The sequence below is a fragment of the Macaca mulatta genome, chromosome 4, assembly GCF_049350105.2.
Source record: "Macaca mulatta isolate MMU2019108-1 chromosome 4, T2T-MMU8v2.0, whole genome shotgun sequence".
Taxonomy (NCBI): domain Eukaryota; kingdom Metazoa; phylum Chordata; class Mammalia; order Primates; family Cercopithecidae; genus Macaca; species Macaca mulatta.
In genome coordinates, this window is record NC_133409.1 from 177,352,248 (window position 1) to 177,361,844 (window position 9,597).

The 9,597-nt window shown below is 50.0% G+C and overlaps 1 long non-coding RNA gene across 1 annotated transcript; it reads right to left on the reverse strand.

The window, feature by feature from the left end:
- Positions 1-807: 807 nt before the first annotated feature.
- Positions 808-6,343, reverse strand: LOC144340579 (uncharacterized). The gene is made up of 2 exons (XR_013416837.1): positions 3,913-6,343; positions 808-1,341 (listed from the first exon to the last, which is right to left on the reverse strand). It is a non-coding gene; the product is annotated as an uncharacterized LOC144340579 (long non-coding RNA).
- Between the last annotated feature and the right edge of the window lie 3,254 nt (positions 6,344-9,597).

The window sequence follows — 9,597 nt, forward strand, 5'->3', positions numbered from 1 at the left end:
ATGTAGCTTGCAACACTCAGGAAGCCTCTCTCCAGTAAGGGAGCTCCGAACCCCGGCAATGAGGCCTTTCCAGTGAGGGGCGCCTGAGCCCTGGCAGTGAGGAGCTCTCTGTGACCAGGGGACCCACCCTGCAACCTCCCCATCATTCCACAGCTGCCAGCACCTGTGCCCACTTCTAAGCTTAACCCCAGATGATAAAAGAGACCAGGAGCCAACAACTTTACATATGTCACTTATGAGTCTCAGAACAAACACAAAAAAATCTTATTCCCACTTCACAAAGAAGAAGTTGAGGATCGGAGAGGTTAACTCAAATGACAAAGTCACGCAGCTTTTAAGGCCCCTGCTCCTGGCACCAGACTCAGCAGCTTTGATGTTTTTGTTACCTTCCTCCCTGTTTTTATTGAGGGCTTCTGAGGTGTCCTCCTTCTCCATCTCCTCCCTTCTCCATATCCTCCCTTCTCCATCTCCTCCATTCTCCTTCTTCTCCATTCTCCTTCTCTCCCCCCTCCTCTTCCTCCTCCTCCTCCTTCTCTTCATTCCTCCTCCTCCTCCTCATTCCTCCTCCTCCTCCTCTTCTTCTTCTTCTTCCTCCTCCTCCTCTTCCTCTTCCTCTTCTTCTCCTCCTCCTTCTTTCTCTTCCTGTTTTTAAATTTAAGAGATGGGGTCCTGCTCTGTCACCCAAGCTGGAGTGCAATGGCGTGATCACAGCTCACTACAGTCTCAACCTCCCAGGCTCAAGCAATCCTCCCACCTCAGCCTCCAGAGTAGCTGGGAATACAGGCACACCTCACCACACCTAGCTAATTTTTAATTTTTTTTTTTTTTGAGACAGGGTCTTTCTGTGTTGCCCAAGCTGGTCTTGAACTCCTGGGTTCAAGTGATCTGCCCCCCCTCAGCCTCCCAAAGTGTTGGGATTACAGGAGTGAGCCACCAAGTCTGGCCAAGTCACCCTTCTTGAACTTTGATTCACCAAGCTCTTCAGTGCAACTTTATACAAGTGTGAGCTCAGAGAGGTGTGTGCTTGTGATTCCTTTGTTCACACACAGCCAAGCTGGCACAAGGAAGTGAAACAGAGAAAGGCCTCAGTGTCTGTGGCCAAGCCCAAAGAAGGCCACCTAAGCAAGCTGGATGCTGCCCAGGGCTGGGCCACGGTGTGTCCTTTGCAAGTCAGCCAGCTCAGCCCCTGAACCCCATACACACACGAAGACATCGTTCACCCCAGGAGCAGCCCCACAGTGCAAAGGAGCCCACACAGCTGCTAATGGCTGCTCAGGTTCGTCTGAGCTGTCTGGGGTCAGGCACAGCCTCCAGGGTCCTCTGGCCCAGGTTGCATCTTTCCTGCAGAGCGGAAAAACAAAGCACAGTTAAGAAAACCCCAAGAAGGCGGTCAGTTTCCTCCCTTGAGTTTCTGGGGTGGACTTCCGGCAGAGCTTTTGGAGAACTGACTGTTGCAGTTAAACAATACGTCTGGCAAGAAGCGAGACTTCCTCCCTTCCTGCTGCCTGGCTCGTGGTGCTGCAGCCTCACTTCCGGAGGTGGCAAGAAAGAACTGTGGCGTCTGCAATCTAAGGGATCCCTGGCAGCCCACGGCAGCCAGAGAACCACACCCACTGGAGAACTCTAGGTTCTCTATGGCCTCTTGTTACTGCCAGTGCTTGTGTGGTTTGAGGTGGGTAATGCAGCAGCCTCCTGCAGCCAGCCCAGGACTGGGCAGCATGGAGCCAGGTAGTTAGTGTAGGAGAGCGAGCCCAGGCTTGGAAAGCAAGACTTGGCTCTGTCACTGGGCAACTGGGCAGCATTTTTATTATTTATTTATTTATTTATTTTTGAGACAGAGTCTTGCTCTATTGCCCAGGCTGGAGTGCTGTGGCATGTTCAACCCATTCAACCCCTGCCTCCCTGGTTCAAGCGATTCTCCTGCCTCAGCCTCCTGAGTAGCTGGGACTACAGGCACGTGCCACCACAGCCGGCTAAATTTTATATTTTTGGTAGAGATGGGGTTTTGTCATGTTGGCCAGACTGTTCTCAAACTCCTCCCCTCAAATAATCTGCCCCCCTTGGCCTCCCAAAGTGCTGGGATTACAGGCATGAGTGACCGTGCCCAGCCTGGGTAACTTTGAAAAAGTTACTTAGCTTCTCTGAGCCTCAGTTTCCTCATCTATATAATGGAAGCAATAGTGTCCGTTTTGCAGGGCTGGTATGACTAGTAAATGAGAATCCTCATGAAGGCCTGGAAATGACAGTGTCATAATGCAGGTGGTTCTGCTATTACCAGTGACTAATATTTGTTGAGCACTGATCATAGACTAAGTTTGGTGCTGAGCATTTTATATTTATTGTCCCATTTAGTCCTCCTAAAAATCTAATGAGATATGACTATCCCCAGCTTACAAATAAGAAAATTGAGACTCAAAAAGGCCAGCGCATAACCCCAGATAACTGCACAAGGATATGCAGAGAGTGAGCAACAGGAGCCGAAGCCGTGGGCTCACACCGTGCTCTTCCTGCCTCTTACGCCCATGGCACAGTTGGTGGGTGCTACCTGAATTGAGTGGATGTGCCTGTTGTTTTGAAGTTGGGGTCTATGGCCACACCACCCTGAACGTGCCTGATCTCGTCTGAAGTTGAGGATAGCCATTATCTTTCATTTCAAAATGAAAAAACTGAGGCATTGGGACGTTAAGTCACACATAGACAGCAAGTGGCAGAGAGTGAAAGGAACCAGCATTGATGAGTGCCTACTGTATGCCAAACACTGTGCTTACTTCAAGATCCTACGATCTGCTGGGTGGTTTTGGAGATGTTGGAGTTTCACTGACTTCCCACACCGCCCTGAAGAGGTCTTATTAGTATTAGCCCCATTTTACAGAGAAGGGAACTGAAGCTCTATGCGTGTAATTAGACACTGAAGGCTGTTGATGGATGGGGAAGGAGAGGCTCCCTCTCTGCTTTTAAGGACTGCATGGACAGTTATGATACTGGCCTGAGAAGGAAACAGAAGGGGCTCTGTGCCCGTCTCACATACCCTGCCCCACCCCCAGGGCTTCATGGGTCCCACCAGGGAAGGCTCCTATCTGCCCAACAGAGGAAGGCGTCACTTCAGAAAGGGCTGTCCCCTCAGGCCTTCTGTAGGGGTCCGGTGGGGTCTGAGTGTGTGTGCCCTTCACTCCCTCTTCTCCATTCCCCCCGTTCTCTCTGTGCTCCTGTAATGCCCACTGGACCACTGGAGAGCCCCCACAGAGAGTAAACAGCAGCAGAGCACACAGCCAGCCTCCCAAAGGAACAGGGCTTTCCTGCACTCTCAGGTCTAGTAAAAAGCGAGCTTCCTACAGAAACGCACAGGGGACTGAGATCAGAGTCGAGCGGGCCTGGAAGGATCCCGGGGAACCAACAATGCTGCAAGTGAAGATGGAGGCCGCCCTCGGCAAGCCGTCCTTTCTGGCCCCCGAGGAGCCCTGGGGTGGACCCTGGTCACTCTCTTGAACATGAGACGCTAGTCTTTTTGCTCACTTCCAATATCAGTAAAATAAACTTGAGCACGTATTCCACAATGTGAAGGTTTATTGATTTATAAATTCTAGAAATGTGCTACCGAGCTAATAAATGCATCACAATGCAGACATAAAAGTTGGTATTTTACTAGGATAAGAGGAAACCGTAACTAGAATTTCTGATATCTTCTTCCTACACCCCCAGCATTTTGCGGTGTACCCCCTTTGGGCCTTGGGAAAGTGATGTGGAGCCTGCAGAGCCTGGTATTGGGCTAGGGTCTGGCTGCAATGGGACACTGCCCTTCCCTGCAAGAGGCCATCAAGCAAGGCATTTGGCACAGGTTTTGGGGTCAGACAGAAGTGGGTTCTGATCTCAGCTCTGCCTCTGAGGAGCAGTGTGGCCTGGGCAGTGACTTACCTCCTGCAGCCTCCGTTTCCTCATTACAAAGTGGGGGAGATAATCTTCCTGTGCAGAGGTGATGAGAGATGATGACCCCAAAGTCACAGCACGGTGCGTCCCACAGAGGAGGTGGGGTTCAGTCGATAGTCCTGAATCCTGCTGCTTACCAATGAGCTCCCGGTTCCCACCCATGCCAGGGAGGTCAGCAGGCAGCCTGGGGGCCTGAAGGTCCGTCCTAAAGATGAAGTCTAAACGCGGAGAACGGATGACTTGGGAGAAACGTCCCCGCAGCTCCTCCTTGGCTCTGGGCAAGCCTTTCCCATGAGTGGTAAGTCGCGTTCCTAAGGCTCCAGGTAGAATTCCACAAAAAGAAAGATATGCATACACAATTTTTATTTCATCCCTCTTCTGGCATCCTCCCAGTTCTGCTCACACATGCTTGTGAGTCCCTTTGGTGACTTAGAAAGCACAGTAGAGCCAGCATAGTCATTCTGCAGCGGTAGAATCTATTTTTAGCCTGGAATAGCCCCATGGACAGGAGGCCTGTACTGACCCCCATTAAGGGGACTCCCCATCCTATGCCATTTATCAGGACTCACACAGCCCTCATGAGGCCACCAAAGAGACAGGACACCTCCCAAGTCACAGCTGCAGCCCTGAGAGGGACACGTACAATTTTGCCCCCTGGAGGCAGCCTCTTCCTGAGTGAGTGGCGGACTGTTCCGTCATCAAGCTGTCCGGGGCAAGATGGAGGAAGCCGCTGTTGACCGCTTCACCCACGCCCCAGAGAGGTTCTGAGGCGCTCCTGCGGCCTGGGACAGACTGTCTCCGTGAACAGCAGTCCATGGCCAGGCAATCACAGAAACATCTCCCCTGGAAGACCCGCATTCAAAGGACCACCAAATTAAACTCCCACTTCACACTGAGGGGGAAGTGATAAGTAATGGGGGCGTGGTGCAGAGAGATTGGGCCTACAGGTGGAGGAGGCCTGCAGCGCTTCTCTGGGAGGGGCAGCCTGCTCCCCTGGGAACCAAGCCACTGTTCTCTCCAACACCCCTACCCCAGAGGACTCTGTGTCTGAGCTTTCCGTGCAAGTATCAGCTTCCACTGCGGCTGCAGCAGGCACGTTGTTGGAGAGCCCGGCTGGGTTCAAGGACTCTTCCCTGGTGCAAGCCTGGGTTGCAAAGATCATGCCTGTAGGGGCTGGGATAGATGCCCTCTAATTAGCCATGCACCCTAGTTATTCCCTTCCCCACCTCTTTCCTGCCCTCCCCTTCTTTTCCCCTCAGAAGTGAAAGTGCTGGTAGCGGTCATCAATGTCCTTACAGAACATTTAGCTCAAAGTTGCATAATCTTTAACTTTCCCCAGGCCCCAGCCTGTCGGTCTCCACACCAGCCACTGTGAGGACAGGATGAATTCATTTGCAGAGGACAAGCACAAAACCTCCGGTAGAAAACAAATGCAATGTACCATAGTAAATGGGAGCAGCTTTAAAAAAAAAAAAAAAAGCACAAAATCCACTGGGGACCCCGTTGCCATAGGAACTGGCATTACAGCTTGCTTCCGATAATGAATAGAGGGTTTTGCTATTACAGTATTCTGGAAACTTCCCTTTCCCCTGTGCTGCACTGCAGAATGCAGCATCCTCTCCCCATTCATAAATATTTCATGACCACCGGCTGCTGCGTTTCATCACCGCGGATAGCACTCGGCCTAATCCACCCCTTGCCAAATTCATGTTGTCCTGTCAGAGAGCAACTTCCATTTCTTCCTCTTTCTTCTGCAGTCTTCATTTATCTGGTTTGAAGTTCTTTACATTCCCAAACCCAGAATGGTGGCTTTCGTTGTGGCTTTGTCTTCAGACGCTGAACATCTCTTTCCTATGCCTGTCTTATTTTCCTGAAGGTTCCAGGGGCACTGGTTCTGCTCAGGCCCTTCCTGCCCTCTGCACATCTGCTTTGATGGAGTCCTGGGAGGATACTGGGCTTTTGAATTCTGGTGCCTCAACATGCTGGCTGAGCCTCTGTTCCTTCATGGTTGAGAGGAGATGCCACCTGCCCTGCAGGGTTGGAGAGAGAGCGCCAGATAAGATACAACACATGTAAAGTAACCATCCCCCCATGGGTGGGCTCAAATGGTCACAGTGGCTGCTGGTGTTAGTTTGTTCTCTTATATCTCTTGTTTTTGACTAGATAAAATAAAATCTCTAACTTTTTTTAATTGACAAAATTGTATATATTTGTGTGTACAGTAAGTTTTGATATTTTGACGCATAGAATGGCTGATCCAAGCTAATTAACCTGTGCATTACCTCACATACATTTTTGCGATGAGAATACTTAAAATACACTATTAGCAATTTTCATATATACCATATATTAACTATAGTCACCATGTTGTACAATAGATGTCTTGAACTTCTTCCTCCTGTCTAAATGAAAATTTTAATCTTTTAATCAGCATCTCCCCAAGCCCCCCAAGCCCCTGACCCCTGGCAACCACCATCCTATTCTTTGTTTCTATGAGTTTGACTTTTGTTTAGATTCCCCATGTAACTGGGATCATGCTGTGTTTGGTTTTCAGTGCCTGGCTTATTTCACTTACCTAATGTCCTCTAGGTTCATCCATGTTACAAAGGACAGGATTTCTTTCTTTTTAGTGGCTGAACAGTATTACATTGTGTATATACATCATATTTTCTTTATCCATTCATCCATTGATGGATACTCCCATCTTGCTACTGTGAAAAATGTTCAATGACATGGGAGTGCGGATCTCTCTTCCACATACTGATTTCATTTCCTTTGGATATATCCCCAGTAGTGGGATTGCTGGATCATACGGGAGTTCCATTTTTAATTTTTTGCAGAACCTCTCTATTGTTTTACACAATGGCTGCACTAACTTACATCTCCACCAAATGTGCAAGGGTTCGCTTTTCTCCACATCCTTAGCCATCCTGGCAGGTGTGAGGCGCTATCTTATTGTGGTTTTAATTTTCATTTCCATGATGATTAATGATGAGCATTTTCTCATACACCTATTGGCCATTTGTATGTCTTCTCTTGAGAAATGTCTATTCCGGTCCTGTGTCCAGTTTTTAATTGATTTACAGATGTTCCTTGACTTACGATGGGGTTATGTCCCAATAAACTCACTGTTGGTTGATAAGACCATAAGTCAAAAGTATTTTTAGGCCAGGCAGTGTGGCTCATGCCTGTAATCCCAGCACCTTGGGAGGCTGAGGCAGGCAGATTACTTGAGGCCAGGAGTTCAAGACTAGCCTAGGCAACATAGCGAAATCCCATCTCTACTAAAAATACAAAAATTAGCTGGGCATAGTGGAGCATGCCTGTGGTCCCAGCTACTCAGGAGGCTGAGGTGGGAGGATCACTTGAGCCCGGGAGGTGGAGGTTGCAGTGAGCCAAAATGGAGCCACTGCACTCCAGCCGGGGTGACAGAGAGAGACCCTGTCTCTAAATAAATAAATATTAAAATTAAAAAGTGTATTTAATGCACTTAATGTACCTGGCATCATAGCTTAGCCTGGCCTACATTAAGTGTGCTCAGAACTTTCATTAGCCTATGATAGGGCAAAATCATCTAACACAAAGCCTATTTGTGTTGAATATCTCATGTAATTTATTGAATACTGTACTGAAAGTGAAAAACAGAATGGTTGTATGGGTATGGAAGTACGGTTTCTACTGAATGCATGTCACTTTCATATCATCATAAAGTTGAAAAATTATAAATGGAAACATCATAAGTGGGGGACTGTCTGGATTTGTTCCCTTGCTATTTAGTTGAGTTGCTGTTGCTTTAACTTTAAATAAATAAATAAGCTTCTTTCTCCTTGCTGCCCTAGTGGAGGGGCTAGCCGGACAGCACGTTCAAGCTCTATGGCCCGGGATGATCCCAATGAAGGCTCTTCATAGGAACATGGAGAGAGGCCAAACCCTGGCCCTGCAGACACTGAGCTGTGGATAATGCTGTGTAATGGTGACAGGGATGGCCAGGCATGGTGGCAAACTCCTGTAATCCCAGCACTTTGGGAGGCTGAGGTGGGTGGATCACCTGAGGTCAGGAGTTCGAGGTCAGCCTGGACAACATGGTGAAACCTCATCTGTACTAAAAATACAGAAATTACCCAGGCATGGTGGTGGGGGCTGTAATCCCAGTGACTCAGGAGGCTGAAGCAGGAGAATCACTTGAACCGGGAGGTGGAGGTTGCAGTGAGCCAAGGTCACTCCACTGCACTCCAGCCTGGGCAAAAAGAGTGAAACTCCATCTAAAAAAAAAAAAAAAAAAGGTGACAGGGACAAGTCCTGAGCTAGAGGAAGTGGGAAGTTGATTCGTGTGCATTTAGTACAGAAACAGTGCTCAGCGTCACCTTCTCCCAAACTCAGAGCCTGGCTCTCCTCCTTCTTGCCTCCCCTAAGCACGCTTCAAGGCTCAGCTAGTGAACATTAGTGAGCCTCACTCTGAGAAGTTAGTGAGCTTCACTCTGAGAAAACGCACTGATGGTGGGCGTGGAATGGAGCCTTCTGCTCTCCTGTCAAGGGAGCAGCATCTGGAGAGGATGGCTGGTGGCTTGAAGCCCAGTGCTGCTGCTGGGTCTTGAGTACTGTCCTGTGGGTGACTCGGGGCGATTCTCCCCTGATTCTGGGCTTGTTTCCTTCCACCTCCCACAAGAACACAAACACACCACGCTGTTGCTCACCACCAGGCCCGTCCAGCCTCGGGGCCTGTGATAACAGGGGAGAGTCCTCCCGGACACCTCCTCAGCAGCCTGCTCTGGGCCAGGGTGGTTGTCCCCCTTGTCCCCATTCCTTACCTTCCTCCGCACCACAGAGACTCAGGGGCCGTTGCCTTTTGAAGCCGCGTCCTGAAGGCAGCCCTGAACACCCATCATCCCATGGGCAGTTTCTCTCACAGGGGACAGGGTCTAGGCAGATGCATAGAGCAGGCCCAGGGGCCAGAGCAGGCCAGGTGGGTTCAAGGATGGCAGGAGCCAGAGGAGTCAAAACTAGAGAGATTGAATCCTGACATGACGTCTCAGCAAAAGTTCAGAGTGGAAGACAGAAGCCCTGCCAAGAGGGTTAGAAACGGTGAGATTTCCGCTTGAAATGAGGAACTGGAAGCAGAAAGTGAGGTGGGATTGAGCACAGAAGGTCCAGCCAATGGGCAGGCATGCAGGGATGCGTCATTGTCTCTGCTAAGGGCCTAGAGAGGGTCAAGCTAGTGAAAGCCACAAATGCGGAGGGACCTCAACCACTGAGACTGCATTTCTCCCACTGCCTTGAGCTCCTCCTTCAAATCCAGCCCTCGTCACACATGCTGGCTTGGCGGTTTGAGCTCCAGAAACCTCCCACCCGGGTCCTCCCGTCATGGCAGTGGTGGCCAATGGGGAACAGTGTCTCTATTGGCCAACCTGCCAATAGAGACTGGCAGACTCCCCAACCTGCCCCCAACAGTTCAGGACCCTGTTTGACAGCGCTTCCAGCCTTCTATGCAGACTGAGGAGGAAGCTGATCTGAGATTCAGCGCTGGCTCCTGAAGCCCCAAGGGCACTAGTGCTATCTGACATTCTTCTCTAAACCCCTTGACCAGTGAGGCCAGGGACCTCAGTGCAGCCTCACCCTCCTGCCCCTGGGGACATCTGCTGGAATCCTCTGCTGCTCTGATTCTGCCAGGCCCTG